The 25,177-nt window shown below is 40.5% G+C and overlaps 3 non-coding genes across 3 annotated transcripts; all 3 read right to left on the bottom strand.

Annotated features, from left to right (window-relative positions):
- Positions 1-19,544: 19,544 nt before the first annotated feature.
- trnaa-cgc lies at positions 19,545-19,616 on the bottom strand. The gene has a single exon. It is a non-coding gene; the product is annotated as a tRNA-Ala (tRNA).
- A 193-nt stretch (positions 19,617-19,809) lies between these two features.
- Positions 19,810-19,881, bottom strand: trnaa-ugc. Its single transcript has one exon. It is a non-coding gene; the product is annotated as a tRNA-Ala (tRNA).
- Positions 19,882-20,204: 323 nt separating this feature from the next.
- Positions 20,205-20,276, bottom strand: trnaa-ugc. The gene has a single exon. It is a non-coding gene; the product is annotated as a tRNA-Ala (tRNA).
- Between the last annotated feature and the right edge of the window lie 4,901 nt (positions 20,277-25,177).

Here is a 25,177-nt window from a genome sequence, read left to right as displayed (position 1 = left end):
AGCTCAGGTCGCAGTGGCAGCAGGTGAAGTAAACCCAGACATCCCTCTCCCCAGCAACATTTTCCAGTTCCTTTTGAGGGAATCCAAGGTGCTCCCAGGCCTGCGAGTTCTGGGTTTGCCCCAGAGTCTCCTCCCAGTTGGACGTGCCTGGAAGACCCCCACAGGAAGGTGACCAGTAGGCATTCGGATCAGATACCTGAACCACCTCAACCTGCTTCTTTTGATGTGAAGGAGCAGCAGCTCCACTTCAAGATTGCTCCGAATGTTTAAACTTCTCACCCTGTCTCTAAGGCTCCTGAGGAATCTCATTATAACCGCAATCTTACTCTTTTGGTCATGACCCAGAGTTCCTGACTATTGGTGAGGGTTGGGACATAGATTTCTGCTTCAGCTCCCTCTTCACCACATCGGTATGGTATAGCACCTGCAAAACTGCTGATGCTGCGTCAATCTGCCTGTCAATCTTACTGCCTGACCATCAGTTCAGGACCTCAAGATCAAGTGAACTTGGGTTACACAGAAGGGCAATATTCTGAAACACATTGGCAAGTCCATCTCTAAGTGCCTTAACCAAAGACCATACCTTAGTCTGATTGAGATGCTGTGGCATGGGCCGTCAATGCTGGAAAGCCCTTCAGTGTAGGTGAAATTTAAAAAATTCTGCAAGGAAGAGTGGGCCAAAATTCCTCCACAGATGTAAAAGACTCATTGCCTTATTGCAATGCAAAAAACGCATCCTTGTAGTTGTTGCTGCCAAAGATGGCACGACTAGGTTAAGGTGGCCCCAGACATTCTTAGGGCCAGGTAGGTTTGGATGGATGTTTTCCTAATGAATGCTGCCTGAAATACAGGTCTTTGAACCGGAGGAATGATTTGATTAAACGATCGAAGGGAGAGGGATTCATGTGTTGATGCTATTTTGATGATGTCAGAGCTGATCCAATGGCTGTTATGTGCACTACAAGAATGCATGTGTGTATTTGTAAGAGGTGGGATTTTTCTGTTAATCATGACTGGTATTAGGCTCCATTAATGACTTAATAGACTCTGAATGACAAGTAATAGCATTAAGAGTGCGTAGGGATAAGTCAGCCTGATGTTGAATTACAGGTCCCAATTAACGGGAACTATTTGATCTGCATTCATCAGGCCTGACCTCACACACAAGACGGCATGTTTACATTAGAGAGAGAGTGTGTGCATGTGAGAGAGAATATATGTATGGTATGAGAACACAAGTCTTAAATGCCTTGATAATTGAAAATACAACTCAAATTCATATTAAACATTTAGATCCATGAATTCAGTGGCATTCACATGTTTTCACACCTATATAGAGGGAGAAATACAGAGAGGCTTAAAGGCGCGAGCGAGCATACTCGCCTGGTCTAACAACATTATCATAATTAATCAGATAACAGTGACTTCATTGGTGTAGTAATTACAGTCTCAGTTATCTGACGCCTGCTGCTTGTGATTGTCCTTCATTGTTTCTCTAATCATGACCATCATCATCTGCTCTTTAATGCTGATTAGTAATATTGACAATTAATTTACTCCATCAACTATTTAATTCATCTATTGTGACTCTAATAGCTGCTCAGTCGAATCATTTATTCAACTGTGTAACTGTCTTTAGTTATGCTTAAAGGCTTGATGGCGAGACTTTTTTTTTTTTAAACCCTCACGATACTTTTTGACTGTTTCTTTTTTTTAAAAATCTGACACAACAGATAGACCGTATCTCTGTAACTCTAGATATGGCTGTGCATAAAAATCCCCATAGATCAGCAGTTTCTGAAATACTCAGACCAGCCTGTCTGGCACCAACAACCATGCCAAATTTAAAGTCACTTAAATCCACTTTCTTCCCCATTCTGATGCTCAGTTTGAACTTCAGGAAGTTGTCTTAGCCATGCCTGAATGCACCGAGTTGCTGCTTTATGATTGGCTGATTAACTATTTGTGTTGACAAGCAATTGAACAGGTGTCTAAACCTATAACTGGACTTTGCTATGCATGTAAACATCCAGACTTTTTCTGGTCATAGACTGAAGATGCACCTCTGTAATCCAGATGGACCTAAATGAACTTTTACCTCAAGTTTTTTCACCTACAAATGGTCCAATTGTTTGTCCAGATGAGGCTGATGTAAAATCATTCTCTCCTTTTTTTCCATTGGTGGGAATATCTTGTTCCGCCCGGTGACCGGAGGGTGATGGATGATGATTGGCCGGCCAGATCAAGGTCTGCCGTGTATTTCCATACATCATCTGACTCTTTCTCTCTGCCCTGACGATCTGCACCTGCGCCGCCTCACTTCCCCCGAAAATATCTGTGATTAATGTCTGCAGGCGGAGAGGGGAGCAGAGAAGGGAGATGCTGAGGTATTAATTAAACCAACCCTAACACCCCTGATGTACAAGTGTAGAGAGGACTTAAAAAACAAAGAGTTGAAAAAAAAAATGCCATATCGAAAAGAAGAGGACAATGTGAAAGAAAAAAGAAGAAAAAATTAAAATGCAAAGCCTGAAAGGAAAAAAAAACTTGTGACATTAGAGAGACAGACAAAAACAGAGAAGTAAATCCAACAGAGAATAAAGAACAAAAAAGACTGAATGAGGAAAACAGACATCAGAGCAACTGTGTGAGAGTTGAATCATCAAAGTAACTACGACTCTTGAGTGGTCATCAGAACAAATCCGTCACTTTTGCGTCATCAGAGTAACTCTATGACTGTTGAATGGTCTTCAAAGTAACTCTATGACTCCAAGAGCACCCAACTTTGGTTTACTGTAATGCACCTAAGTCACACTGAGGAGCTAGCCCCCACCCCCTCAACCCACGACTGCTTAGTGGTTATCAAAGTGACTCTGTGACAGTGGCGTGGTCCTCATGGTAACTTTATGACTGTTAATATATTTTGTGTGAGTTTTTAAATTTAAAAACAGCTACTTTGGTTATTGAAAAGTATAGCACTAACTACTGAGATGTACTGGAGTAGAAATATACAGTATTATTAACCTGACACGCCAGATGGATGTGTTTCACACATCCATCTGGGAAAGCTTCAATAGGAAATGTTTGGGTAAAGGCAGAGGCTTTGAAAAAAACTCGTAGTGTGCTTGGATGAAAATGCTGTCAGTCACATCTCTATTGGCCAATAAGAGCAACAAAACACATGACGTAACTGCTATCGAGCTGCGCGTGTGCAGCTACCAAGGAATAACGCGACACATGGTGACTAAAGACATGTAAGTACTTGACTTTTGTCGTTTTCGTAAAGAAAACAACTCACTACTATTCTCTGTCCTTCCTTTAACAAAGAAATGTCATCAAGTCCTGATAAAACTGGCGCTTTAGCAGCATCCACACTAAGCTCTTCCGTCAATTGCACCGGCCTCTTTCTGCTGCCTGTTCACATCACGACTCCGCTGCGCCTGAAAGTACTGCCCCTCGTCGCTGATTGGTCATGTCACTTTCTAACCGGGCCTAAACAGTTCAGATGGGAGCTTTGAAAATGGATTCGCCAGTGAGAAACAAGGAAACGGGCGTATCATCTGCTTTGCAAGGTTATGGCACTATAATTGTGAGTTAAATCAGGGTTCCCTTTCCTCAAGTATTTAACACCAGTTTGTGTTCATCCAAACTGTTACATTGATTTTACTTGATCAGTAATTCAAGTATGACAAGCATTCATTTTAAATTGAGGCCCTTTTCATTATCCACACCGATGACATCAGCAGGGAGTTATGGAAAGGGTTCCGTATCTTTGTTTGTATGTGTACAAGATAACTCGAGAACGGAAAGGTGGATCTTCACCAAACTTTCAGGGAATATTGGGATGGTGACGGAGAAGAATCGATTAGAGCTGGTGATGATTCGCGCACCCGTTCGTTTTTTCTTGGAGTTCAACATTTTGAACATCATGGTAACCAATGGGAGCGTAAGTTCCTCGGTGGCGCTGCTTAGGCGTGGGTCTGTCGCCTCGATGGCCAATCTAGTTTAAAAATACTAAGGCAACTATTTTTCAATCAAGTGCATACTGTTTATGTACTTGTACTTCAGTAGGGATGATGTATCTACAATACTCACCTCTCACCACAAGGTAATCATCAGAACAGAGTTCAATCACACCATAAGATATGAGGTCTATGCCACTTACCTCTGAGATATGTGATAGTTTGCTGAAAATGCCAGGGCCAGATTTTCTTCCCACTCCAGCCCTAACATACTGTTCTATTTACAATCTTTGATCAGAAAGTCACTGGCTATTTGTAGGGGGGCTCCTGATAACTAAAACATGTCACAGTTCAATTTTTGTATTTTAAGCTTTTAAATCCCCAAAGCCCCCATCTTTTCCATTTACTGCCATTCATTTTGATGATGATGTTTTCACCCAGAAAGAAATACAGCATTGTCTGGGAAAAGTACCCAGATGGATTACTTTCAGGAATGTGGTCACAGACTCTAAATAAAGAGGTTCCTATAAAGAATAGAATCACACAATCAATAGAAAGAGTTTCAGAAGAGTGTGTTGTTAACAGTTGTTAATTATCATAAAAATTGGGGAAAAAATATTTCTGATGAAGTCTGAAGAGTATCTAGTGGCTGACCATTAACTTTCAAAAGATGCTGGCTCCGCAAAGCCGCAGGAATTATGGTAAATATTGTTTTTTTGTCATTGAAAAGCATTTAAAACTTCTGAAGGGCGACCATGTCCCCTTGGTTCCTATCTGCAATAATATTAATATTAATCCTAAAAATAATGAGATAATGTATCAGCTTATTAAAACACTGAAACGATAATCTGAAATGAAAACAGGCAGAAATGTTAAAAAAAAAAAAAAAAAGCTGTTTCCCCCTCGTGTTTTTACACCTAGCAGCCACTGTCTACAGTAAACACATTTATTTTTTCAGCAGCATTATTTAAAAATGCTAATAGATGCAATTACACTGGGCTTGTTTATCAGCAGTTATTACCAGTATTTTGGCGTCGCCGCACTGAAGAGGAGCCATATTTCAAAGCGTTCGCCGTCGGCCGCTCGCTAACGCAGATAACGAGTTCCCCCCCTCGCAGATGTAATTACAAAACTATTTACTTGAAAACAACTCCAGTCCCACGACCCCCACTTTAACACATTAATACATATGTATGGAGATTTGCACACAGAGAAATATCCCTGCAGCAGTGCTAAAAATAGCCCAGTCCTTACAGATAGAGATCAGCTGATGGATTCATGGGGAGGCTGTTATTACTGGGATTAATAGTCATTTACTCTGTGTGTATGTGTTTTAAATGATGCATGTAGACATTAATGTGTGTTTTTCATGATCAACATTCATCATTTTATTAAAGTTTGTCATTTTCAGTCTCATTTCAAAGATTTCTTTTAAAACATGATAATATTCATGCAGAATGTTTGTCTTCTCATGTAAATTTTGTTTAAAAAAGCATTGGAATGAAGTGTTCGACCTTAATCAGAGAGGTGAGAAAAACAAAACACCACAATGATATAAATTACTTTAAAAATCAGCAAAATTACACATTCGTAATGATTAAACAAAAACTTCTATAGTCTGACTACAGCAGCGAACTGGCATACAGGATGCATTCATTCTTAATAGCTTTATCAACCACAAAGCACTTTCCATGGTTTTCTATTCTTATAATATTACATCCCCAATTCCAAAAAAATCAGAGCGCTGTCAAAATGTAAAAAAACAAAAAAACAATGCAATTGTTTACAAATCTCATAAACCAAAAATTTATTCACAATAGAACATAACATATCAGATGTCAAACTCAAACACTTTGACTATTTCATGAAAAATATCACCTGATTTAAATTTGATGGCTGCAACACATCTCAAAAAAGTAGGGGCAGGACTATTGTGCAGCATCCCCCCTTCTTTTAACAACGGTCTGTAAATGTCTCAAAAGTGAGGAGACCAGTCGCTGGTGTTTTGGGAGAGGAATGTTGTCCCATTCTTGTCTGATGTAGGATTCTAGCTGCTCAAGCGTCCTGAGTCTCCTCTGCTGGATTTTTTGTTGTATGGTATGGCAGTTGTTTTCTATTAGTGCGGACCGTAGGTTGGCCAGTTCAGCACCCAGTCTCTTCTACTGTGAAGCCATGCTGTTGTGATGGATGTGGCATCTGGTTTAGCATTGTCTTTATGTGCTCTGCAAGGCCTTCCCTGAAAGAAACGTCTAGATGGGAGCTTATGTTGCTCTAAAACCTCTATATACTTTCAGCCTTGATAGTGCCTTTCCAGATGTGTAAGCTGCCCACGCCATAGGAACTAATGTAGCCTCATACCATCAGAGCAGCAGGCTTTTGAACTGTGCACTGATAACAAAGTGGATGGTCCCTCTCCTCTTTAGTCCATAGGACACTCATCCATGGTTTCCAAAAAGAATGTCACATTTCGATCAATCTGACCACAGGACAGTTTTCCATTTAGCCTTAGTCGATTTTAGATGAGCTTTGACACAGAGAAGATGACGGCGGTGTTTCTGGATCATGTTCAAATGTGGCTTCTTCTTTGCATGATACAGACATGATATAAGACATGATACAAAGTTTCATTTGTTGATTCCACGGTCAACTTCTAGATGTGTTCCTGAGCCCATGCAGTGATTTCCAGTACAGAATCATTACTGTTTTTAATGCAGTGCCTCCTGAGGGCTCGAAGATCACAAGCATCCAATATCAACCTTTGACCTTGTCCCTTGCACACAGACATTTCTCCAGATTCTCGGAATCTCTTGATGGTACTATGTACTGAAGACAGTAGGGTTTTCAATTTCTTCACAATTTTTCAGTGAGGTACATTTTTCTGACATTTGTTCAGAATCACTTTTTATGCAATCTATAAACCAGATCTACAAGACTTCACTGGCACTGACAAGGAAGGCTATGTGTTAGTCCTCCAATGCTCCTTGACTTTGAGCTTTCATTATTGGAAATTCATGAAGCCAATTAGTTATGTAACATTGTGGAATAAGTTAGAGTTAGAGTGTAAGGGAAAAAAATACTTTTTGACATTTGCAACCTTAAAAATGCATGTCACGTAGAAAGACCCATTTTATGTTGATTCAGCAAACTCTCAGACTAATCAAAAGTTATGGATTCCGATCAGTTATGAAATCAACCCTGTTCATTTTCCTCTGCTATGATCAAGTCACTCCTTGTGGATCAATACAGTTTTGATTAGATTATTTACTGAAATTTTTATCACGTGCTTTAACACTGTTGTCATGTCAACATGTAAAGTGTGAAGTGAAATTCATATGTTCATCATCCACCATCTGTGCACACGTCAATCTGTCACCCAAACACAGAGGGACAACAAACAGGCAGTCAAAGATAGCAGCTCTCACTCACATCTGCACATACACCTGCAGACATGTTCATATGCACATGCTAACATGTCACTGATAGACTTCATACACACATATGAAGGCACAGATGCACAGTAAGAGATATTACACACAAACACTCCTGCAGCGAAGGCGCTGGCGCGCAGATGTGTGCGCTGAATGCACAGGATGCAACGCCACACATGAGTGGCTGTCACGGCGTTTGGATGACAGATGTAGTACTCTGGTCCAGGCTCGGATCCAGACTCACACACACAGAGCTAAAGCCACTCTTCATTTATCAATAATTGGTTTTTAATTCCATTTGGCAGCCAGCAGCGCGAGTGGCAGAACAACCGCAATAATGAGTCCATCAGAGAGAAAGAAAGGAGGAGGAAGTTTCAGGGACCGTCTCAAAAGTGACAAGAACACGCCTGACCACTGAAAAGACTGAATAGAAAACCCACACTTGACTTAAAATTCTGATGTCTTTAGAAACCTCAGGATCTCCTTTTCAACATAAGGAAATATTCTCATATTATTGGAAACACAATGAGCTTCTTTTTGGTTAAAAACATTTTCACAAATTTCAAGAGTAATTAACTGATGAGTTTAAAATCATGGACTGCAACATTTGTGATGAATCTGAGTATTTACACCTGAGAAACAGTGGTTATGAAAGATCTTAAAAAGTGGTGAATTGCAAGTTACTTTTTAAGCATGCTCTAAAATCTTTCAAAGCATGGGACATATTCTTATTGGGGATATGACACTCCTGTCCTAATAGTAATCCCACAGTCATTCATAATGAAGTGATACAATCAGCATAAAAACAAGGCGAGCCTTTAATCCTCACACTGAGATGATTCCAGACGGCCTCCCTTCATTACATTTGATTCATATTAACTCTATAGATTTAATTCTAATTAATTTCATTAGTCAAAGTGGAGCTGTCGAACGAAGCTGTGACTGATGTGACCTTTGACTTTTAGATTTGCACAGCAGCAGATTGCCGACAACACTCGGGATGTGACCTTATTCTGAGTTTAATGCCACAAACCGCCACATGCACGCCACAGAGCAGACAGAATGCACAAAACTTCACTTTTTATTCAAATTATCTAACAGTGTTTTCTCCAACAGTTCTGGCAAAGTGAATGATAAACACCTTAAAGCGCACTTATTGTATGTTTTTTAACCTTTAACTTTGAAAGACATGAGGGGTAAGAGATTCAAACAGAAAATATGATTTTAACATTTATCTAACTTTTTGTCTTCTGTCTGGATGGCAAGAGTAGAAAAAGTTGAAATATTACTTTTAAAGTCTAAGTACTGAAATAATTTAACTTTGACACAATGATATGTAATTTTTCCGCATTAAATCAGTTGTCTAAAAGTCAATCTTTAGCACTATTCCCATTGGATTATCATTACTTGTAGATCTCTGAATATTCATGAAATTACCTCCTGACATCAGTGTTTGCTGTGGCGCATTCTTACAGGATAATCCGAGTCTGTAATTTACTCAAAATGTACTGACATTTCTGAATGAAAACAGGGAGATGCTGCATGAAAGCAGCTATGAAAACACAATGGATTTTTAATTTCTAAATTCCATAAACGCATTTTGCACTTGACATTTTGAAAAAAAAAGTATCTCAAACACACTGTGATGATACAACTTAAAATTTGACTGAAAAAGTCTTGACTGCAGACCTGTCACCAAATCTGCACAAAAACTCAACCAGGGCAGAAAGGTCTGAAATTGGTCCAAAAAGTCATGGCTGTGGACCTGTAGCCAAGATAACATTGGCCAAAATGTTTTTACAAATTTATGATCTGTTTCAGGTTGTCCATGATCAATAAAACAGTGGCTCTCCCTGTATGCAACAAGGTCACGTCTGTAACCTGTGCATATCTGCAGCTGATCAGAGGAAGAGGAAGGGGAAAAAAGGCAAGAACTTAAATTCACTTTAATTCCATTCCCAGTTTTATATCTTGGACTTGTAGTGTTTTTCACAATTAAGTTAAAAACATATGTTGAAACCTGTGAAAACAAAGAAGATGGAGGGTCCGGGACACCTTTGAGAGAAAGAACGGGAAATTTCCATCAAGAAAAACACAGAAAAAGGTGAAAAGAAGACCTCAGTCTCAACTACAACTCCTGGCTACCTTAAAAGCTAACAACTGCCAGTAACAGCAACGGAACATTGCAGGAGACGACTGAATGCTACCTACTGAGGTAGCACGTATGAAGGCAGCAGCACAGCGCTCCATCACTAGCAGCAAAACAAAGCCCCACACCAGAACTGACAGCGTGCCCCCGGAGTTTACATCTTTCCTGATGGACATTATCCAGAGAATGGGGTGCTCAGAGACTGACAGTAGGACGTGGAGCAGCACAACACCTACAGCCAGTGGGGAGAAGGCAGAGACGGCAAAAGCAGGGCAAACAAGCTGGGCTGCAGGCTAGGCTAAGAGTGGCCCTGCGTGCCTGCTCCCTCACCAGCAGGATGGATGATGTGAGGCTGCGAATTTCTAACCACCGCTTGGACGACTGGGTTTGCTGCTACAGACATAATTTCCTTGCGTTTTTAGAATGTAATGACAATAAATGACTATCTATTAATGTATGAGAGAACCTGTTAAATATGAACTGCTCTTGCCAACTGTTAAAAGTTTTCTGTAGTTGCTGTTGATGTTATTCTGCACTTTATTCATTTCAGATCATTACTCACAGCAACCCTCCTCGTGCAGATCAGATTTTAATGCTCTTATGAGGAGATTTTTTTCAGACATTTCAATATAGAAATATATCACAAAAGTGGAATGGAAAAATTTTCCGCATTTACAAGTCACAGGACGTAGCGCACGGTGTCAAATTACCAGTTTACTCTGAGACAACATGACGCGGTACGTGTGGACAGAAGAGGAGACAAGACTTTTCTTAGCATCGTGCAAACACCCTTATACGTGGCTTTTGGCATACATACTGACTTAGCCTCTGAACTATCATCCGTTGCCTTTGTCTTTTGTTCAGAATTATCACGGCAATCACTGTAGCTGTAATCATAATCGTACCAACACACAACAGGTTTCGAACATCCAGCTTTCTTGCAGTGGAGTCTTGCTAGATGAGATTTTACGAGAACTGCGAGGCTCATGCCTCAAAACTCTCTTCAATGGAAACACATTCAAAGTGCAACTGTACGTAGTCGAAATTTAAGAAATATTGCTTTTAATTTTGCGAAAAAATGAAATGGAAACCTAGCTAATGATACTGATATAAGACCAGACACAGGTAAAGAGAAACTGTAGGGGGCAGAGCGGAAGCACTGTGTGTAGCAAGAGAGCAGCAGTGCAAACATGTGTGTGCTTGGAAAATCCACTTTAAGTTAATAAATCAAGCAAATAAAGTCATTAGTCAACATAGGATGAAATGAACTGAAAGAAAAGCACTATAATAGCCCATATGTGTCAAAGCTTTGTTGACAGTCTCCTATGCAGCCTCTATTATTTTTGATCAGACAAAAAGAGCAGATAAATTAAAAAACACACACATAAATACCACCCTAAATTACAGAGATGTCGATTCACATAAGATTAGTTTTACCTGCAGACCTCTGTGTCCCTGGAATTTTGCTTTGCAAATTACAGACATGGTTGATTTGCATGGGATTATAGATTATTACAAATTACAGGAGGTCCCTAGGTGATACTTGTCCCGTGTGAATAGTTCAAAAGCTTCCCACAGTGAAAATAGCTTTGACCTTATGTGAGCACAGCTCCCCTCCACTTACAGCACAATGACACTTTGGCAGCAGGCGTTGGTTCTCTTGCAAAAAGTGAGAACAGCTTTACGGCACTGGTTCAAACACCAGCCTTCAGCTAAAAACAAGCCAGTTAGGCTGGCTAAAGAACTGGCAGTTTTCAGCTTGATTTTTGGCCAGATTTATTCGCAGCCTTAATGGGTACATAAAGTCATCTAATCCCTAGTAATGGTTAAAGTTCATATACAAACAAACAAACAAATAAAACACAAGAATAAATAAATGAATGAATAAAGACATCTTATGCCAAAAAGTTGTCTTTTTCCTTATTGATCTTCCAGTAAGCCTTGCAAATTCACTATATTGTAAATCCTCCGATCTTTCCAGTTTTAATGGCTGCCTCTTTCTCTTCTCTCATTGGCTACACATCGTGACTGACTATTGGTCCTCAGCTCTGAGTGTCTGTTATTGTAATATATGGTGAATTTTGGCTGTAAGGCGGAAATGTAATGAAATGTAAACCTGCAGGTTTTAGGATAATCCATTTCCCATACAGTCAGCTGGTGAGAAAATATGCTCCGCTATCTGATACCACACTCACACATGCACACGCCTATACACACAGTCTGATTTGAAGCAGCTGCAGTGTACAGAGAGAGTGATGGTCATCTTCCGTCTTTCCATGAAACAATTCTTCCAATTTTGAACTTTATTTCTACCCTGTCTTATTCAGCTCAAGTAAAGGAAAATAAGCTGCTGACCTCAAATGTGGGACAGTCCCATGACTGGAATAATAACTTTATTGGCAAACCGCAAACTGTTAGTGAACTTTTTCTTCAGAGAAGCAAGCCATCATAAAAAAAAATGTTTGTCTTTTTTTTTTTTTTTACAATTTTGTTTTTGTTACTCTGTTAGTCTTTTCTTTTTTTTTTGTTATAATTATTTATTATCATTTTCTATTCTTTTTTAAAGCCCTTTTGGTACTTTTTTCGGGAGGGTTGTGCCCAGGGTCCTATGGGATGCATTTATGGGGGTGTTGAAGTCTGCATATGTATTTGAATGTACAAGTACATTTATATGTGTTTTTATGGATGTTTAGGTAGGGAAGAACAGTATTTTTCAATATTTTTCTTCAAGGCTTTTACGCATTGGGTTTATAAAAAAACAATTGTTAGCCTTAAAAAGTGTGAAGGGGAAGCTTTAGTATTGTTGTTAGCTAGTTAACTAGTTGTTAGACGGTTGTCAGCCTTAATGCTAGCAAGAAATTCGAGTTGGGGTTGGTCGTCACGTTCTCTTTGGGGTTGGTTGTCACGTGATAGTGAATGCGTGTAGCCTGGTTGAGTAGGCTATGTCACACTAGAGCAAAAAGTGTGACAATCAACCCCGTTCTCCAGGCGTCTGGATCAGGCTTAGGGAAGAACCCCAGGTGCCCATCAAAACGCAGCTGACCCTTCCCATCCCCATTCTCTGGAGCACACCAGTTTTAGACACAGAAGGTAAGTCGTCACAAAGGAGTCCAGGTGGTGCCTCTGGCCATAAGTCAATGTCCAGGCCTCAAATGACTATGGTAAGTTCAGGAGGACCAAGAACCAAAAGACTCTGGCTTTTGTCCACATGCACAGATACTGGGACAACACACTGTCTTGCTCAGTGAACCCATCGCCCCATGCGAGTCCAAGTCTGCCGTTGATGTCAGCCTCACAGTCAGCGCATCAGTGAATTACACTGCCAAGGTAGGGGAATAAAGTGAGGACTATAGCCTCTGTATATGGGCACCTGTTCTACCAATTGAGCTACCAATGTGGCGACAGGGCTGAGAACTGTTAAAAAACATGCACTGCCGAGTAACATTTGAGTGGAGTACGTTACAGCGACACGGACATAAGAAGCAAAAAACAGGCTCAACCTGGGATTTTCTCCTCATTCGTTCATGCATCCATTTAAAAAAATGTCTGTCATGAAAAAGCATTGCGAAATTTAAGTAAATTTGATTTAACCATAGTAAAATGGCTGCTCATAAATAGAGAAATCATGGATTAAAAATACATTAAGATGCATGGATATTTGTAAAAATGGTGCAACATTTGTTGCTTGGTTAGCCGGTCAAGGGGGGCACTGTGTAATATTCTGTCTAGGGGCCCAAAATTCCTAGCTACGCCCCTGGCTGTAGTGTGTAGCAGCCGTTTTGTACCACAAGTAGGTCATGTCACATGAAAGCTACAGATATCCTTCAACTCTAGCTTTTCTATACGCCCTCTCTAGAAGAGGCCGACCAGCTGCAGCATCTATCAGTAAAAAATATGAATTCTGTTGAAATATCTAAAGATGCAACTGGCTAACAGTCCAGTTTGATTTTGTAACTTTTACCTTCTCTGTCGTCGTCACTGTAAAGAGCTGACAGAAGTGAACATCAAGCTGTTACAGAACAGAGGAACAGAGGCAGACAGGTCAGGAGGGTGAGACAGAGCCTTTGGCCATCCGTCCACCGGTTGAACAAACTCTCCACATCCTTAAATATTTACACGGTCGCCTCAACGACAGACGTTCTTCCTGTTCCAGTATTTTCATGTTTGGGTTTCCTGTCTGGAAATTTTTGCTGTGATGAATGTGGGTATCAAGTTCACATCTGACCAGGATGACGTTACGTTTCTGTCTTCTTCTTTTCATGATTCTGTCCTCTTTACTGAAGCAGGTGCTTGCTGTTTATATTGTTATACTAAACTTAATGATAGGGTTTTTTTTAACCTAGATATATTTGATGTTTTAATAACTTTCTAATGCCTTGAAACCAAATTAAATCCTTACGTCTTTGTTCTTACTTCTTAAAATGGTTTTGTTGTTTATAATAACCTCTCTGGTTTGGCATCAAGCAGGACTTTCTTCTTTCACCGTGACTATTTTTGGACTCTGTGGAGCCTTCAGCCAGCTCCTCTGGGACAAATCCAATGAGAGCTCATTTTACAGAAAATAAGTAAGATCATATAAAATTTCCTCTCTGAATAAACATCGACTGTGTTTTGGAATTCATATAATTTGTCTCAAACACTTTATACTGATGATTAACAGGCTGCTTTGTGCCTTCTGAAGGAATAAAAGTCTCAAACTAGTCAAGAAAACATGGTCTTATGTTTCTTTGAGGTGCTTGAATGAAGTCCACGTTTTCTCCTGGTTTTATAAACTGTTTATACACTGTTTAATATGATATTCAAGAAAAACCAAAGCTTAATGTAACCCTGTTGTGAAATAGATTAAACTGTCAAATTCCATAAACATCAGCTCTGAAACACAGAATAACAGGTCTGCATATATCTTGGTTTCATTTGAACATTTTGCCCCTGTTTTAGATCACATTCACACCAAATCTGTTTGGTTTCGGTTGAAAAGACTAAAGTCTGGGTGGAAAGTTATTGCCGTCAAACCCCGGCTTAAACCAGCTACTGTAGCTACACAAAAGTGTGTTTAAAACCACATGCAGGCTTAAAAGAGCTCCAGAGCTTTAAAATTCAGTCCCGATAGATTATCAGTCAATCATTATCGGTCTATTTTCATTAAAAATATGTGGCACAATTGTTGTTTCTGATAAGTCTCGTTGTCTTAAGCCTGTTTACAACCCTGAAGCCACAGCGTTCAGTATTTTTGTTCAGCGTTCGTGTGTCGGCTGCAGCTGTCGGCCTGCGCGGTGCTGCACGCTGCAGCAGAGCGGCAGCAGCTGGTGATTGACGGCTCTAATGACATGCAGCGGTATTCAAACCAGAACGTAGGAGAGGAGGATGCTGTCATTTGGACCGATGCCAACAGTCCTCTCCCCTCGTTTTCCTCTCCTCTCCTTTGTGTCTCCTGTTTCATCTCTGCCACTTCCGCATCACTCATCTCTCCTTCTTTCATCTTCTCTTTTCCTCCTTTTCTGAATTATCTTTGGCCTTTTTTTATTTATTGTCCGTATTCTCTCTATCATTAGTCCCTGGTGTCAGGGCCTGAAAATTGTGCCATTCTTATTGTGCTGTTGTCTGATTTCATCTTATATTCTTGATCTCCTTTCTTTTCCAAGTATTGTTTTGCCCCTGTCTCTGTCTCCGATGTTTCCATCTCTCCCCCTTTATTTGTAATTTTTAATTTCATCCAGTTCCAATTAATGTGTTAAATTATGATTATTCAGTGAAGGTTCACTGTGGTAACCTTTCAAAACCAATGGATTGGCCAGACTCCATGTCCGTCTTCACGAAAATCCATTTCAAAAAGCACCAATCCACAATGTTTGTGCCAAACCGAAGGCGGTCAGACCCCTTACTGTCATGTGAGGAGAACAAGTTAGTAGCTACAGGTTGAGTTTAGTTGTACTGTGAGCTGATGGATAAAAGCATTTCAATGTCACTTCCCACTTTCCAACATGACCACTACCCCAATTGGGGGAAATCAAACCCTCAAATTGAGTGGAGGTAGGTTCCAAAATAGTGGAAATTAAAAGCCATTTTGTTGTTTTCTGTTCCTTAAACAATTAAAACAACATAATGCAAGACATATTTTTTTCATCTCAAATTATGAAAGAGTGACAAAGAATAGTTCTGTGTCTTTTGGATTAAACTAGAGAGGAGTAAATCAGGTAAATGTTGGACTGGTCTATCTCTAATCTCTGGTAAATCTCTAATGACCCGATCTTTCACCATTGACTGCAGTTCACTTTTATGGAGTGTTTTCTCCCAAAAAAGGGCAAGGCCAGCATTATTTGAGCAAAGTTTTGCACATTAAAAAATAAACAATGACCTAATGTTGTTGTCATTATGTTTGTACACTGACACCAAAATTTTTGTACGTCATAATTTTTTTGGAACATGTTCGATTTTATGCGAATTTTTACACCAGTACAAGTCATTTATAACCTGATACGCCAGACTGTTCCATATATTTATTTGATGAATATTCCGAATTCATCATGGAAAGCTTGCGACTAAGCCTTTTGGGACAGCAGGACATAAAATAAAGTTCTCTAAGGTGCACAGATGGTCGAGTGGTTTAAGGCATGCACCATGTATGTGGCTGGCCCGGGCCTGTGGCCCTTTACCACATATCTCTCCCCTGTTTCCGAGTCTCAAAAATGAAATGTCAACAAAAAAATTTCTCAGAAGGAAATTGGACTAGATATCTGTATGTCACATTCATCATGGGCCAATCAGAGCTACAAAACATGTGACGTAGTAGCATGCATGTGCAGCTCTGCAACAAACCTACTAGTAAACGCTACCATAGTTAGATTATGATGTTTATCAAGTGTCTGCTACTTCCTTCTCACTTGCTTAGCCCCACCGACCCCTCCTGTCTCTCCCTTTCTCGCACTAAAACCTCACTTTGAACACCATAGTTTGACCGTGTATTGTGTCGACATCGACCATGGAAATATAACAGCGAAAGGGTGAAGTTTGTTCTCACAGCCATGTAACAGACACTGAAATAAAAGTTGTTCTCTATCTCTCCAACTTGGCACAGCTGTGATGCTGGTGCTGTGAGAAGATCTCTGGATGGGTCCAGAGTGATATAAGGGGAGTGACAGAGCCACAGGCTCATCCCTGCTGCTTATTTTCGAAATGTGTCTGAAAATAACAGACGACAGTTTTATCAGAACCAGGCCACATTTCTTTATTAAAATACAGTTTGTGTATTTAGGCCTATGTTGAGATTATGTCAGGATTAAATCAAAACTGATGTTTAATTTTTCTAAATGGGTCCTTGGGGGGGCGGGGGTTGGGGCTTGGCTTCTCTTAGATACCAGTAGGGAGGCCCTAAGTTTAAAAAAAGGTTGGGAACCACTGCCCTATACAGCTAAAGATTCATCTCAGCTCAAAAACTTAACTGTTTAGTAACTAATTTATCTAATTTGGATATAAAAGTCAACATTGATAGTCCTAATACCAATCAAATCAAATAAAACTTCCTTATTTTTCCATTTCTTTTCTCCTCCTTCATCTTCTTGTTTTTTTTTTTAATGTCCAACCATTTCCTCCACCCTTTCTTATCCCCACGTTCTCTGAGTGTATGTGTGTTTTCATGTGTGTGTTACTGAGTGGTTGTGTTGCTGACAGGTGCAGATCATTAGTATAGCAGGTAGAAAAACTCACACTATGAGCACACAAATACACACTGTGGATGGACACACTGCTGCAGCTGGTCTGCATGGAGAGAGTGTATATTCATGAATGAGTATGCAGAGCCGAGGATGACAGAGATAAATCAAGTGTTTTTTTTTTTTAAGATTTTAGTTGTGTTTATTTTTAGCTATAGCAAACACGCACACATATTCCAGGCACTCTAACCTCTGCTTGGCTTGGAGCCCCAAAAACAGGTTGAGATTAATGTTCGTAGCTGCCACCAGAGACTGCTGCACAGCCCAACATGAACAGAAACACTCTGGATCTGCTGACGTCTACCTTTCCATTGTGGAGTTTATGCTAAATATGCATATCTTAATTGCATTATCTGAAATAATTAGCCCGTGTATTTTTCTCTCCCTCTCGTCCGTCGGCGAGCTGAGCAAACAGCGCTGCTCTGCAGGGGGCGGAGCTCCCACTGCCGCCATCACTTCGCCCAAATTAATCCAGTCCCCGTTTGCTAATTATTATCAGTTCTGCTATGCGGTTACTCAAACTGAGAGCCAGGGGCAGAGACGAGGGAGGGATCCAGCCTTTCCTCCTGTCCTACGTCAGAGAGAAACAAAGTAAAAGTGATACAAAGATGGCTAGACTGAGAGAAAACGGGAAAGGAGAAAGGAGAGGAAGTTATTCAACAGAGAACCAGCCAATTGGTGCTAGTAATCTCACAATTGGTGAAATTGGGATCACCTGAGGGCAGTGAATGTGTCTCAAGTTATTGCAGTAAAAGACACCTGTGGCTGGAAGGTCCAGTCACTGGTTAACCAGTATTCCTGGCTACTATTACGCCTTAAAGACAAAATAACACTCCAAGCAACTCAGAGAAAAAGTTATTGAAAAGTATAAGATGGGATGGATTTGAAAAATCCAAGGCACTGAACATCCCCAGTTAAACCTACAATCAAGAAATGAAAGAAATATGGCACATGAGTAAATCTGCCTAGATCAGGCCATCCTCACAAACTGAGAGATCACACAGAATGGAGACTAGTGAGGGAGGCCACCAAGATACCTAAGACTACTCTGAAGGAGTTACAAGCTAAAGTTATTTGGTCTGATGAGACCAGAATGGTGCTTTTAGCCCATGAGACAAGACTCAGTGTTTGGTAGACACCAAACACTGGTCATCACCACAAACACACCACCCCCACTGTGAAGCACGATGGTGGCAGCATCATGCCATGGGGATGCTTCTCTGCAGCTGGCTCTGCAAGGCTCGTAAAGGTAGAGGGTAAAATCAATGTGGCAAAATATAAGAAAATCCTTGAGGACGATCTTATTCAGGGTTAGGGTTACACATCTACCCTTAAACTTTCAAATTTAAGTTTGAGCCGAGCAGCAGCCTCTGGTGTTGCAAAGTGAAGCCAGTGCTGACATGAAAATAATGCAGGTTCTTGAGGGTCCACCAGAGCCTTGATTCTCAACTGGTGAGCCAGGATCCAAAAAATGAGTCACAAAGATCTTTTAGTGGGTTGCATATACGTGCCTGAAAACAAATGTAGCAAAAAAAATATATGATTTAATTTAATAATTTTATTTTGAAGGTTATGACTCAATCGCTTTCGTCTGTCTCATCTTTGGTTCCATCTCATGTCCAAACTGACCCATTTTTCACTTAAAACTTTTGGTTATGATTGAAAAATGTAGGCATTTGGGTCATGAATGGTCATTAAGGAGGTGGTGGTGGGACACTATACCAGTTCAGAACCACTGAACTAAAGGATGTCTGACAAAGCACCTGAAGTCACATACCCACCTTATGTTAAAATGTCCATGACTACAGTAGAAATTAAAATGTTTACAGCCTTCAGAAAAGAATAGTCAGAGTAGTTCAATTATTTCTTGGCTGTTCATGGGATGTTTTATCTTATTCTTTTTTTAACTCACCTGTTTATGGCTTTGAGAAGGGTACCAGTTGTGCATGATTAGGGCCCTGCATGATGTGACTGCAACCAAGCAAAAGTTAGCTTTTTGTCTGGAGGCTTTAGGCCTGCCTCAGCTCCATCTCTTTGTCTTGTTGATAGGTTGATCCAAAGTTAATTTGTGACAGTGTTTTCAACATGGCGGCTGTCAACTTCAAAAGCCCCTTCAGTAACCATAAGGCTGAATCACTCAGGGTTAGCCCAGTATTTATTACGGTCTATGGTCTGAGCCTGAATATTATCTGGATTATTAGAGTTTGAGCGTCCACATTAATGAAGGGTAAAGAAGTCCGTCCCATTACTAACATGTATTGTTCAAATATTCATCAGAACTTTGTTATATATAATTTGGAGATGCTGGGGATTGAACCCAGGCCCTCATACATGCGAAGCATGCGCTCTACCACTGAGCTACATCCCCATTTGCCTAATACTGTAACCTTTGTCTTACATAACGAGACATCTCTCTGTGGAAGTCAAAAAAAGAGAACGCTCTAATTGCGGTTTCTGAAGAAGTAGGCAGGGACTATCAAAGGACCAATCCCATTCCTACCCCTTGGGTTGGGGTCATCACAACCCTGAGGCAGTTTCTTGATACTTAAAGGATGTCTATTTGGAGATGCTGGGGATTGAACCCAGGACCTCATACATGCAAAGCATGCGCTCTACCACTGAGCTACATCCCCTTGTCCAATAGCAAGTGTCTATCTTTAAGGCATAGGCGAAACATTCCCCCATGAGATTGAGGTCAAAAGGCATTTGAGGCTGCATTGTATGTAGGGGGGTAAGTAGTGTCCTACTCTGCTGCCTCCGTTCTAAGATGGTATCTCCAGCTTGACAACTCTCTGAAAGCAGCAGTCTTCAGGAACCTCAAGTAAGTCCAGTAGCCCTTCTAATAAAGAGTTGGATAATCATGATATGAATGAATGAGAACATACACAGATATATTGAAGTGTTATGTTATTCCCTGACCAATGAAGTGGCTTCTGAATTCTTCTACTAATATATTTGGAGATGCTGGGGATTGAACCCAGGCCCTCATACATGCAAAGCATGCGCTCTACCTCTGAGCTACATCCCCTTTCATCATAACTCTGATCTTTGTGTTGAAGGAGGAAACATCTGTCTATGAAATAGTCAAAGAAGAGAAAGCTCTAGGGCTGCATAACGGCACAGGCGTTGTTCTTTGAAACAGAGGTAAAACATTCCCCCATGTAAGCAACAAAAACAGAGGCAAAAACTGCTAATAATGGTAAGGGAGAGACAGAGAGCCCATGATGTGGCCTTCTTTGTCACTACAGACAGGAACTGTTTTGAGGAATGGCACAAATACAGCCAACACAAAATGGCAAGGCTTTTTAGTATATATGTCGATATTTGAAATGTTTTGAAACATTTCTCTATGCATGTCAAAGAAGAGAAATCTCTAACTGAGGTTTCTGAAGGAGGAGGCAAGGACTTATGGGAGGCTATCTTTGAGAAAGAAGCAAAACATTCCCTCATGAAAGCACTTTAAAAAATAATTGAGAACTGAGTGTCTTTCTCTCCCCATAATGGCAAAAAGGAGATACAGAGAGTCTTTGATATGGCCTTTTTTGTCACTACAGACAGAAAATACAGCCAACACAAAAAGGCAAAGCTTTTTTGTAAATATGCCAATATTTTGAAAAGTTTTGGTCAGATAATGATTATTTTTTCACTTTTTGACCCCAAGTTTTCACAAAAAAACATAAAGCTGTATTCTTTATTATTTATTATGTGACACAAATAAAATTATATTTGAGTCTCAATTGTGTTTTGTTTTTTTTTCTTTTTTCTTTTGTAGGTCCACAACTTTTCTTTTTTGAAAAGTGAAATGATGCAGCTCAAATATTCTTAAAGGCCAAGGTCATCAATCATTTCATCCTGGTGAGATGAAAAAAGTAGCTAAGGGCTTGTAGGGTTAAAACGCTTACCTTGAAATGATAGCAGACATGGTTTGAAAACCTCGATCTAAAGTTGGAGAAGTAGAGAAGTTTTTCATTTAAGGATCGACCCAGTGAATCTAGAATTGTTTCCCAGTTTTTCCCAGTTAGCATTCTTCTCTTCAAGCTTCCTATCTGACTTTCGGACATGGTCACATAACTGTGAAAAAGCTATATAGGGAAGTTTTTAGCACAAGAATGATAGAGCTACGGTCGGGAATGTAGGATGTCCATGTAAGGACTGGTTGGCCCTAGGAGCAGGGGATTATGGGAGAGTGATCACAGTGCAGATTACAGTGACTTTTCTGCCTTTGGATTCATGATTTAATCAAACCTTCAGTCAGATCCTCCTGGTTGATTTAGGTCAGATCAGCTGTTCTGCTCTGAATGGTTATTGGCTGCTCAGCTGTCATGACAACCAACCATCCCCCAAATACAGGAGGCCCAGAAACAATGTTCCTGTTTTAGAGATGCAGACCAGCACTCCCGCATCCGATCACAAGTTAATGGCTGTTTTACATGGTCACCGGCACACTCCTTTAAGGTGTTTCAGTCTCGCCGGGGCCACCTCCGGCTCAGACTCCATCCTGACAGTCCACCTTAACAGCTCTCTGCCTGGCACTCAAACCCGCTTTGTTTACTGACAGGATTTGGCAGTCAGCCATTTTGTTTTTGCACATTTACATAAACACCAAATGGTGCCTGTTTCCTGTGTGAGTGAGTCTGTGTGCAGGGGCCTCGGCTAATTCCCTCCCTCGTCGCTGCTGCAGATGAAAATCGGAGGCAGTTTGAGATTCATTAAAGTGCGGCGGCTGCTGCCTGGATGCAGTTTTCCTGCAAAAGTCGATGAACTTGACACAAATGCTCACGAGCTGCAAGTTCATCCCTCCATACCTTAATTTAGTTGATTACTAAATTATGCAATGACCCAGCCAAAGACATCGAGGGGGGAGAGAGAAGGAGGGGAGGGGGGGAGTTTTCACTGCCAGTGATTTTTCCAGAATTGCCCTGTTTTTAGAAATATTTCCTGCTCGCCGTCACCCCGGGCTAAACATGTGTGCCAGTCAACACAGCAGAAGATAAATGAAGAAGTTTCTCCTCATCCTCGTCACTGGACTGTGATATCAGTGATATACATCAGGTGGACAGAGAGGCACATACCATCAGAGTAAATGTGCATTATTGTTCATTTTACCGCTTTAAGTAGCATGCATGCACATACTGCATTTAATGTCTAACATTAGACTGGGCTCAAATTGCCTTTAAGTGGTTGTAGACATGCTATTTATACAGATTTTATTCATTACTTATCCTGAGAGTCTTGTTCCAGCTGTGGTGTGTGTTGACTGTTTGCATTAGCTGTTTCTTAACGGTGGTGGAGCAATATTCTTTTTGCTCTTTAAAAAAAATATTTTTGTAAATAAAAATATGAACTACTAAAGGAAAAATTAAAATGAATGACATTTGAATTAGTGCTGTCAGTGAATTATTAAAATTGTTCTGGTTGGCCACCAGTTCAGCTCTGTTGGTAGAGCAGGTGCCCACATTCATTCCTAATGTCGAAGTGAAAACAAATTTCTGCAAAGCAATGTCAATTAAATAAAAACATGTAGTCTCTAACAAATGACTGCATAAATCTTCACCCTCCTCAAGACAGTATTTAGTAGATGCACCTTTGGCTGCACTCACAGCACCGAGTCTGTGGACAGGTCTCAATCAGGCTTGCAGATGTGGACACTGAAATTTTACTCCATTCTTCTTCGCAAAACTCCTATATTTTGCTACATTTATTTTACCCTCTATCCGTGCAAGTTTTCCAGGGCCAGCTGCTAAGAAGCATTCCCACAGCATGATACTGCCACTACCGTGGGGATGGTGTGTTTTCAAAACATAGCGCCTTGTCTGATGGCCAAAAAGCACCATTTTTGTCTCAGCAGACCAAAGAACTTTCTTCCACTTGACCCTGGAGTCTCCCACATGCCTTTTGGAGATCTCTACTGAAGATTTGATCTGAGTTGTCTTCAACAGTGGCTTTCTCCTTGCCATTCACCCCTAAAGGGCAACAACTGTTGTATGCAGGATCTCTCCCATCTAAGCTGCTGAAGCTTGTAACTCCTTCAGAGTAGTCATAGGTGTCTTGGTGGCCTCTCTCACTAGTCCATCAGTTTGTGAGGATGGCCTGATCATGGGCATATCCAGTCTATTTCTTGATGATGGATTTATCTGATCTCTGGGGGATGTTCGGTGCCTTGGAAACTTTTTTGTTTTGTTTTGTTTTTTTCTCTGAGCAGCTTGGAGTGTTCTTTTGTCTTCATGGTGTAATGGTAGCCAGGAATACTTTTTGACTTCCCAGACACAGGAGTCTTTGTACTACAGTCTAACTACAAACTTCTTACCACTGGAGTAGACACTCAAGGAATGCCAATTTTTGCACTTTCTCAATGGTTTCACTTTCAACCACAGAGGTTGCCCTTAATGTTATCTTCTGTAATTGTTTTATTTTTGGCCACCTGGTGGTATTTTACACTGTACATTTAATAAATGAGTGAAAACAGATCAGAAAACACCTCTACTGCATACGCAAATCTAGAGGGGTATGTTAAAATGAGCCTGTGAGGCTGAACTTAGGGCAGACGGACCCTTTCACGCCAAAACAATTCTTTATTAGCAGAAGCAAAAGTCATCAAGCTGTGGAGGTGTAGTTACCAGTTTGGTGGTAATGCACCATTTTTACGTCTCTGAAGAGTGAATTTCTTTTTATTCAGAGCTTCCAAATGCACTTTGACTTCTTGTTTTCATTTATTAAATTTGATCACTTGTAGATCCTGTTGAATCATACCTGAACACGTGTTTTTTTTTTTTTTTTAACTTTTCCGTGTCTGTTATTTTTGTTCTGAGGTGAGATGTTTTTATAATCTCCAGGGTTGTTTTGTGTCACAAATACAATTCATTGTTTTCTCTTTCTCTCTGTTTATTCACGAGAGTATGTGACTGTTTGTGTGATTCATTTTCTCTTTTTCACAGGTACATCGGAGAAAACATCGATTGAAAAGGTGACACGTGTGGGTTGTTTTTTTTTTGCACCAAACTCTCTTCTGATGTAAAATCAGGTATCTAATATTTCTTTACATGCTTCTTTGCCCCCTTATTTCCTTCCTCGGTCTAAAATCTCTCCCCCCCTTGCTCTCTCCCTCGCTGTGTTTCCGCTCTGATGAAGACTCACTCCTCTCCGGGCTGTAATTAAGCAGCTCTGCCTCTGTCTCTGCGTTCAGTCATGGATGGCTCATTGTGCACATGGATTCCTCTGCAACGCTTAATTGGCTAAACATTGTTTAGCCCACTTAGTCACTTTTTCCTCTTATACTTTGACTCTTTTTATTAGTATTATTATAAGTATTAATACTGTTGTTGTTCTAATTACACCCACTTTGCTCCCTCCATCTTGTCTCGCCACATTTCTCTGTCACTTGGATCTCTCCACTCATGTGTCTTCATGTTGCTCTCTTTCTCCGTCTCTCTCACTTTCTCTCCGTCCTCCTCTCATCTGGCGGTGCTCCAGATCCGGCAGGGTTTTAGCCCGTGGTCCTAATTGTCAGGACGAGGGTGGATCCTGTATGAGACGGCCATATGGTGCCTGGCTTCAGGGCTGAACTCCCCCGGCGTTTTAGAAAAGGTGAATGTTTGTGAAACGGACACACTGTGAAAGAAAATTAAAAATAAATGAATGGAAGAGGAAGAGAGTTTGGTGAACGGAAAGAGAAGAAAGAGACAGCTTGTCTATTTTTAGAGCTTTACCACGGATCTGGAAAGGACTGCCACTTTATTCCCAATAGTCCTCAGTATGGTGGCCTGTAAGGGACATCTCAGATACATAAGATTCGCCTCTACTATGTCAGGCTTAGCTGAGACTCCATCAGACCAGCTTTAACATTGAAACATGTTCTTTAGCCAAACTTTTTCTCTCTTTACTAAAGAGCAGATCAGATCGTGTCATTAATAGTCAAGGCAAGTTTATTTA

This window comes from Cheilinus undulatus, linkage group 17 (genome assembly GCF_018320785.1).
Source record: "Cheilinus undulatus linkage group 17, ASM1832078v1, whole genome shotgun sequence".
Lineage (NCBI taxonomy): Eukaryota > Metazoa > Chordata > Actinopteri > Labriformes > Labridae > Cheilinus > Cheilinus undulatus.
Note: the sequence above shows the minus strand (reverse complement) of the source record. Positions and strands in the feature narration are given on the sequence as shown.